The 10,000-nt window shown below is 38.5% G+C and overlaps 1 pseudogene; it reads left to right on the top strand.

Moving 5' to 3' along the window:
* The window catches only part of LOC137623837 (carbohydrate sulfotransferase 11-like), an 11,418-nt pseudogene extending 2,464 nt beyond the window's left edge, over positions 1-8,954 (top strand).
* Positions 8,955-10,000: the final 1,046 nt, after the last annotated feature.

The following is a 10,000-nucleotide window of genomic DNA, read 5'->3' as shown; positions in this document are numbered from 1 at the left end:
CACTTAGAAGAAGAAACTGTATTCATTTGGATAGTCATCATGAAACTACAAAGGAAAACAGATGCTGAACTAACAATAACCCAAAACTAATAATAACCCTTTCATGTCCTTTGCAACAGAAGAGTGGGAACTGGAGCAACAGAAGAGAAAGGACACTCTAAGGAGATTCTGCAGTAGAACCAAAGGGCCTCAAAAGATGCTCAAGGAAAAGGTCTTCAAAGACTCAAGGCTGCTACGCCATCTTCTCGTTGACGATAAGCATCGCGCTATATACTGTTTCATTCCAAAGGTATTTTAATTAGTATTGCAGTTGAAGCACAGGAGCAAGGTGAAGTTAAAGAAGTTGTGTAGCTAAGTGTAGAGAGTCACAAAGAAAAGGATTCGATCAAAATAAAAATCAACAAATGAATGATGGGCACAGCAGCTAGGTCTCAAAGAGAGGAGCTACCTTCTTAACTGTTGTTTACCAAAATTTGGAGAATATAAATGGTATTAGCTGAACTAGACTATCTACCAAGGTCTAAAGAATACATTTGGTATTCTCTAGGCCTTACCATTTACCAAGGTCCAAATAATATACATGATATTCTTTGGATATAATCCTCTTTCAAGACCAAGACATAAATGAGATCCTCTGAACCTTAACATGTGGATTGATACCACTATATTTCATATCAATTAGTTTTAGTAAGTACATAGAAAGCTGTGCAGTTAAGTCCAGACTTGTAGCACTTGCACCTGCCTTGGCATGCTCTCTTGCAGTCACACTTATTCAATTCTTGGCAATATTTTGCTACAAATGGGACATTTGCCCAATACAGAAAACGGGTACCATCAATCTGTTGCAATCCCGTTTCCATGTCTTGGGCTTGGAAAACTGGACGACATACTAAAGACTGGCCTCAAATATGCCCTGCTTGAAAGGCAGCTCTTTGAAATGCTCTCTGAGAGCAGCCCTTGTAGTGGGAAGGCAATAATGTTTTTTTTTTCTTTCTAGCAGAGAGATCAAGTCTAGTCTATTTTACATCTTTATATGAACTACCTCTGTCGTATATTTCCATCCCAACCTCTTCAATGATTTGCAGGTCTTCATCTTCTACAGCTGGAGGTGCTGAACTTAGTTTGGTGAAGGGGGATGTGGCTCACTGACATCCATGTTTGCCATGTAGACTTCTTTCCCTTTCCATGAAAAGCAGAAACTGTGTCACACCCACTATATATATGGAAAAAGGGAAGCACTGAGGCTTTTAGTACCATGGCTATTGCAGTTTCATGGATAGGTATCCACCTCATGTCTTTTCTTCTTTCGAATTTGTTGTAGATTTTCTGGCCAGATAGCTCTTGCAATTATGCAGCCCAAAATGTGTGAACTACAAATGATTACACTTGAGATATTTTCATGCATCATAGGCAGCATCCAAAAGGACTCTAGCATATGCCTCTTCGTGAGTAGAGCCTTGTAGGTCAGCAGTGTCCTGTTCCGCTTTTCTACAAAGTACAGCATTCCCCTTTGGTGACGACAGTGTATCATCTGCTTGAGATAAAACTATTGTGTCTATTAAATATGCAAATAGTTGTTTTGTTCTGGTTATTCCTAAGGAAGCTGGCCCAATTGCCTGGATTATTTGTAGTGCTAGTCACTCTATGGTAAACTCCTGTCCCCCCCTCTCTCTCTCTTTTTTTTTTTTTTGCTTTCATAATGTCTGTCCAATACACATCAAATGCAATATTCACTTGTTTGTACATCTGGACCTTGGACACGACTTCATCGTTTGCATAAAACTCCTTGGTTCATGTAAGAACATTTAGAAGAGCTGCACCATCTATTATGATACCATCGGTGGTGACATTGCCCTTTGACTCTTTAGCAGACATCTTGTAACTGAACAATAGAATTTTGTTCTTGTGTACTGGCCCATAGAATTTACTGGATGGCTCGAGTCTCTCAATTAAGTTTGTGAATTGTTTCTGTTCAAGGCTCTTCATAGATCACAAGGATTCACTAACTTTGCTGGCCATAATTACATGACTGATTAACAGAACCAGATCCACTGAACCATCCCTAAAAGGTAGCCCATTTCTTTGATTATCATGTCAAGAAACCTTCTCTGCACAGTTTCATCAGGATGCTTACCCTCAGATTTTCGATCAGCATCACCTCTAGTCTCAAATTCATCAGGACCAGTCACTGTCCACCTTCTAAGAGCATCTGCATCTTCAAATAGGCTTATGGCTTTCCTATCTCCTTTCACATGAACATTATTATCATCATTATTATCATTACTTGCTAAACTACAACCCTAGTTGGAAAAGCAGGATGCTATAAGCCCAGGGGCTCCAACAGGGAAAATAGCCCAGTAAGAAAAGGAAACAGGGAAAACAATATTTTAAGAAGAGTAACGACATTAAAATAAATATCTCCTATATAGACTACAAAAATTTTAACAAAATAAGAGGACGAGAAATAAGATAGAATAGTGCACTGGAGTGTACCCTTAAGCAAGAGATCTCTAAACCAAAACAGTGGAAGACCATGGTACAGAGGTTATGGCACTACCCAAGACTAGAGAACAATGGTTTGATTTTAGTGTCTTCTCCTAGAAGAGCTGCTTACCATAGCTAAAGGGTCTCTTCTACCCTTACCAAGAGGAAAGTGGCCACTGAACAATTAGTGCAGTAACCCCTTGAGTGAGGAAGAATTGTTTGGTAATTTGTGTTGTCAGGTGTATGAGGACAGATGAGAATATTTAAAGAATATACAAGACTATTCAGTGTGTGTGTGTGTGTGTGCGCGTGCGTGCGTGTGTGCGTGCACACGTGTGTGTAGGCAAAGGGAAAATTAACTTTAACCAGAGAGAGGGATCCAATGTAGTACCATCTGGCCAGTCAAAAGAACCCAAAACTCTAAAGAGGTAGTATCTCCTCGTTTATTTGGTCTATAGCCATTGAGGTAAAAGGCTGAATGGATTTATGGACTGTGAAATATCTCTTTGTGAATTCAACATTTGTGTTATTTTGGAGAGCCTCTATGTCTCTCAAACTAATTGAAAGGCACCTGGCATAATGTACATGGTACAGGGCAATGAAGATTGGAATGAGTTCCTGTAGGACATATATACAATTTGAAAGTAGACTTCCAGTATGACCTGATGAAAACAAATGCTAGAAGATCTAGCTGAAGCCCAAAACTCCAAAAGTAGAGTTCTGGACACTGACTGTCATTTATTTATCCGGCTTTCACACCTTAGCTCACTTTCTTCCTATGCCTACTGGACATATGCCACATAGGCAGCTATGTGCAGCCGATATAAATTTCAAGCTGTCACCTGGTGGGCGAGACATGTATTCTTCACATGCACAGCAAAGATAAACGAATCTGCTGTTCCAGAAGTAGCTACTTTTGCTTCTGCAAGAGCACCAGTCCAACCACTGTCTTTCAAGAGATCACCCAAAATTTTGAATGCTATTTCTAAATGGAGCCTTACAAATATAATAAACATATCACCATACTACAATGGCTATTTCCATTGAATTTACTTTGTAATTTCAAATAGTGGCTGATCAACAGTTGGAACAGGGGCTTGGCTACGATTGAGAAAATGTGTGGCTACTCTTGCAATATCCATGTTAGGTTTTATCACTGCAACTTAAGGAGCTACCTCTTTTTGAGCTGTCTCTTTAAAAAGAGACAATGACAAGCTAATTTCAAAGGGGGCCTGTTACTTCTGTGAAGCATGATGCGCTGCCCAAGAGATGGACACAGCATTTTCACTCCTGTTTGACAGACTGAATTTCGCAAGCCATTCATACTCGAGAAATATGCTTGGTTGGTGTCCAGGGATTCCATTGCAGGAAGGGAGGGGATTATCATGTTTAGAGTAAGCAGGGAGTATATCCGCGAAATATCTAGGAAGAGAAGGTATCTATTTTTATTTCTTCCACTTTGGATGATTTGGGCCAAGTTTCTGTCCTCACTCTCTTCATCAAGGCTTACATGCTGAAACAAAGATATACCTTTCTCCTGGGAGGATGTTTTTTAGTCAGTTCCAGAACCCTGTCATAGATGATTCTACTACTGTCTTGATGAAATTTATCAATTAATTTATGCTTTCTGGTTTTTCCAAAGAACAAGAGACCAAAGTATATTTAAACTGAGATTCCTTTGACTTGGAATGTCAGGTAAATGTTGAAGATGCTGGAGTCTTCCGGCAGTTGAAGTGGAAAAGTTATGATGTTCCATATTCAAATTAGGATTTTATATCACCACTGTTTAGCAAACACACTAACAAATTCCAACAAACTTGGTGGTACATTAATATTATTATTATCATGTGCTAAGCTACAACACTAGTTTGAAAAGCAGAATGCTATAAGCCCGAGGGCTCCAATCGGAAAAATATTCTTCTCTAGTGTCTGCTGTTAAGGTTCTATCAAACTCTTTCTCATATTCAAGCTACTTTGATCTTGTTTAGTGCCTCAATGTAGTTCCATGCCATGGCTAGGGCTTTTACTTTCCCCTCCTCAGGCAAGACAAATCTCTCCTCCCTCTTCGAAAGCCTCCAGTTCTGGGATACGGGTAAGAATCTATTTTTTTCAGCAGTGTCTGGTGCACATATGAAACATCAACATTTAGCTGTTCCAGTCTTTGTTTGTGCAAATCATAAAGTTCTACCATCACAAAATAGCAGCATCCATCTGCAGTCAACTCTATCTCTTATGTACATTTCAAGTTCAGTAAGAACATGTCTGTGTTGCAAATAATCATCTCCAATTTTCTGGAAATTTAAACACGCTCTTTCCCTGTTGTACATGCCTGTCAGACAAGATGGGTGATACATATGATCCTAGGAAACAATATCTCCAGCACTAAGTTTGATCTGAAGCTTTTCATCTAGTAAGTTTATGGCACATCATAACAGCTTTTCGTATAAGGACAACGTCATAGCCAATCATAAAGCTTTCAATGGGGCATCATCATCTTTTATCTTACACAATGACTTCCTTTTCTAGTTATGTAGTTTTGAACTTCAGCATGCATGATTCATATTTAGTTTTGTTATTTTCAATGGTCTGCATCACCTTCATCAAATTTTTTGGGATGAAATGGTAGAGGTATTTAACTTATAAAATTCAGGAATGTTTATAGCAAGGATAACATAGCAAGCACCAGATGCATCCACTAGCCTTTCATGTGTGTCCTCTCAGCACAAACAACAAAGCTTCCAGTTAGTCAAACTATCTACCTTCAGGAAAGATGTCGACTTCCAAGTTTGTGATGTCATTGCTTTTGTTCTATAAGCTGACAGTTTCTCCTTTTACTACCTACACAACATATACACACTTTCAGATATGGGATCTAACTAGGCTCAGATAAGTCATAATCCTACAAATAGCCTACTCATTCATTCAATGCTACTTGCAGTCTGTGTCATCTGTATACTTTCTGAAAGACTAAAGCCCATCTTCCTTGGCACAGCTCTCCCACACTGGCATATCCTATCAATTCAGGTGTGGCTGTCTAACTCTGAACTAGGGTTACCAATAAAAAAAAAAAAAAAAAAAAAAAAAAAAAAAAAAAAAAAAAAAAAAAAATTTGAGAAACTAATAACAAATGTCTACCTGTAGCCAGCATTGAACCCCATGCCGAGTCTCACAGCTAAAGTGTCAACCAGTGTGCCTTGGTAGTGACTGGCACTACACTATTACTGGTACACTGAGTAAATCATTCCCTTTTTTAAATGAGTGAAAATGAGGTAAGTGGGGATTAATTCCTTTCTAACTTACATAAAATAAATTGATCAAGCTAAAGTTACTCCGAATCCATGCATTACCAGACGTTTTACCTCATATATATGAACTTAAGTCAAAGTTTTAGCTTTTTCTTGACTTTTTTATATGGTGACAGCCATCTTGGATATTTCTAGGCAACTAATGGTGCATCTAAATATGTAAAGGCTTCCTCTAAATTATCTAACTGAAGAATCAAAACCCATATGCCCAAGATATATCAAAATGGCGCGATAGGCTTATAGTGATAGTTCTCTTCCAATTAGAACACCAAGTATATGATGATTATTCTAAAAAAAAGTAAAATTGAAAAATAATATAACTATGTGCATAATTGATGTTGAGAAAGGTAAAATCTATTTTGCATAAACAATGTATTAATACATTAAATTTTCCGCTAAAAATACAAAGTTCCACTGATATTTCATTATGAGATATTAAGATGTCCCTCTCGAATTTTTACTTCATATAAAACGATCCACAGGAAGATTAGGAACTGCATTTCTGGAAATAGAATAATCCTAAAATCCCTTATCACTACAAGAGCTAAGCTAACATCATTCACAAAATAAATTGTAGAGCCTTTCACGAGACCTAAGGACTCTGTTGTGAACTGCAATGGGTCACCGTGGGACCTTAGATTCTAACACAATGAGAGATGATTTTCCACAGATTGGATGTTCAAACTGGAAGAGAATATGGATAAATTTAAGAGGAGAGCCTGAAGCTGCAAGACTTGATGAGATCTCACACGTGGAGCTACACAGTATGACTCAAAGAATGCGATTACATCAAGCAAATTCGAAGGTAATTTGTGCAAAAGATAAGTCTCTCTCTAATATTCAAAGGAATGTAATCTACCTTCTGTGATTGAGTGCTGTTTCAGCTCTCTCTTAAGTGTACACATCATATTGTTTTTCTCTAGAGTGCACGGTGTGTTATCAGATTTGCAAAAAACCACTGGTAGGATTTAACACCAAGGTGCTGTGGTGTAAGCACAAAATAAGATGTTTCATAAGTAGTGTTAATTGATAAAGAAATTGACAGAATTACTGTTCACACGTATTAGGCTGAAGTAAATATTTGATTTGTGAACATGAACATTTCCATTTCTTTTTACAGAATCAGGAGTATTTCTTTTAAAATAGAGCAAATTAAATTCATTACTGAATGCTGTGCCTGAGGACATAGAACACTGACAGGTGAATGTGTGAAGTTTTTCAAAAATACATTGGTATGATCCACAGATTTTAGTATGTGTAGTATTTTCTTAGTAAGAATATCTATTGGAAATGCAATATAATGCGATGGGAATTTGCTCTTATTACTCGAATTTTGAAGATCACGTTCTTACAAGGTTGCCCCTATGGGAAGATTGTTTACATCACATTTAAAGACGCCATTTGTGCAGTATTGATCTGGGTGCCAGTCTCCATCTTGGCATCAACTAATCACAAACTTAACTTTGCCAGCCACTCTTGTAATCTTTTTAAATACTACTTTGAACAATTTTCTAGCAATTTTGGATGGCTGAATGTTTGCAAATTTCAAGAAAAATTTCTAACAATAATGTTTTGAAAATGTGTAATGTGTGATTGAATTTAAGTATTTGAAATACTGAATGCCAGATTGTACGTAGAGCTCTTGAGGTCAACCTTCACTCAGTATGTTGTTGTAACAAAAAACAAGGTACCAGGAGCATTGCCAAGGCATTTAAGTTGCGCAGAAATGAAGTTAGTGGTCCTTTGAAAGAAGACAGCCATTTTTACAGATGTCAGGAATGTGTTTCCCAACAAAGACAAGAGGATCACTCTTTACATGTGCTGCAGGTTGGATGGAGGGGCTCCTATGAAATTATGAACCAGAAGCCGGGCAGCAAATTCTTCTAGTTTTTCATTAAATTTTTGCACGATAATTTCCAAAGGCTCAAGTGCAGTAATAAAAGAAATTAAATATCGTCCTGTATGACTTTTGTCACACATTTTGGGTATCTTGTTCATGTGAGCTGCTTTGAAATCTGACAAGACAAATCTAAAATAATCCAAAATGCTTACTTCACATGTGAAAATGAAATAAAGGGTTTTGCAGCCCATATAGCTTCAAAAGGGAAAAACAATATTCATGTTACTTAACTTATATTTCCTAATTTCTTTTTATCACAATTTTTTAACAATATATGTATATATATCAGCATGGAATTGAATAATTCCCGATCCGGGTCACAGGAAATGTTTGAATTTGAAAACTTTAATCAAATATATCATGTGATTATTATTTGCATTACTTTCATTATATGATATTTCTATTTATATTTATTATATCACCTTTTAGTACTTCTTTAGGACCCTATATCGAGTCCTTGGTAATGTTCAGTCCTATCTATCTAACCCCAAGAATATTCCTGGCTAAGCCCTCATTACTACTAAAACTAGGCCCCAGTTGGAAAAAATTAAGTTTCTATTATAGCTTTAACTACATGAGATGGAGAAACAAAACATTTCATTAACAGTCATGAGAATTTCAAAGGAAAGTTGAAATCCCGAGTTTTGACAGGAATGTCCATCATTTCTCTTTACAGGATGATGATGAGATGAAAAAGATGGAGACTTATACAAAGTTCATCATAGTGAGAAATCCCATGGAGCGACTAATTTCTGCTTATTTAGATAAAATCCATTACGAATTCGGGACAGAGCCCTTTCAAGCACAAGTCCTCCCTTTTGTTAAAAAGCTGAGAGAAAATGCCAAATTAAATGACATCACACTGGAAGAATTCCTGAGTTTTGTTAGCACACCTGCAGGTAAGATTAATAACCACTGGATATCTTATGAGAGACTTTGCCGTCCTTGCCAAGTAGACTATGACTTTATCCTGAAACTCGAGACGATCGAAGAGGACGCAGAGAAGCTCCTCAGACTAATCAGGGCCCCGGCAAACTTAACGATACCCTCAAACAGAGAAAAGAGTTACAACTACTTTAGCCGAAAAATACATGACAAATCTTACCAATAAAATTATAAGCAAGGTTGTCAAAAATTTTGGTAATGATTTCAAAATGTTTGGATATGATTTGCACCTGTGACAAAAATATCAATTGTATTAATATTATTGTAAGAATGGAGTAGTCAAAATAACAAATGTTTGAAGACTTATTTTATAATGCATAGACATGATGTTCCCAAGTGGCAACTACAACAAATGTTCAAATATTACATTATATGTAAAAAAAATTATCCGTATGATTTCTTTGCATAACAAAAATAAACAGATGTTTAAACAAAACATTTTATTATTTCCTTTGACATTGATTTTTATAATGCTAAACCTCTTTTCTCAAACTAGAGTACTTCTGAGACTTTATTATTCAAGAGCTACTTCACTTGGAACTAGCGTTTCAACTGTACATCAAGCTTGTCTTATATTTGTGATTTAGGCCTCAATTACCTTTAATTCTGCCTCAAGTTTGACATGATATGGATCAATGTCAAGTGGATAGTGACCGTGGTGTTATAACAAGATTTTGATGGCTTCGGCTGAAGTGGACTCCTGCCATGGGACGGAGATGATGGTCAGGTTCGGACACCTGCTCCAGGGCAGTGGTCCCAGCACAGGTGGTCCCCCACCTCTGCTAGCACCCCGGGCAAGCCACCCGTCATCTTAGTCTGCCCAGGTTGACCGGCAGGCTGTCACACAGCCTGGGTTGCCACCTTGTTTCCCACAGGCTACCGGGGAGGCACCCTCTCAGCCTCTGGGAGCCGTTCCCTCAACTCTCCATGGGATGGCAGCACCAGCTCCCGTTCAGTGGCTATCAAGCACTGATCTCTCCTCGTGGGAGCAAGAGATCTGGTCTCATAACACCAGAGCCCCATTCAGGTTCCCATCGAGAGACCCCTTGCTGTTGTGGGGAGTGGAAGCCATTGCTCCCCCCCCCCTCCCGATCCTCGGTCCTTCCGGGATCACTTCCACCCCCTCACCAGGGCCCGTCATGCCAGATGGAGAGGGGTGTTGAGGGAGATGATGGCTCTGTTCGGGCACCTGCTCCATGGCAGCGTTCCCTGCTCAGAGGGTGGTCTCACACTGCGGCTAGCAGCTCCACGAGTTGAACACACGGCCTAAGTTCCCGCAGCTCAGGCGCCACCATCTTGGCCTGCCCAGCCTGGATAGTTTCCCACCTTCTCAGGTTCCCAACCTGCTGACTCAGCTGACCGAGAG

This window comes from Palaemon carinicauda, chromosome 30 (assembly GCF_036898095.1).
Source record: "Palaemon carinicauda isolate YSFRI2023 chromosome 30, ASM3689809v2, whole genome shotgun sequence".
Taxonomy (NCBI): Eukaryota; Metazoa; Arthropoda; class Malacostraca; order Decapoda; family Palaemonidae; genus Palaemon; species Palaemon carinicauda.
This window is presented reverse-complemented; position numbering and strand designations above follow the sequence as displayed.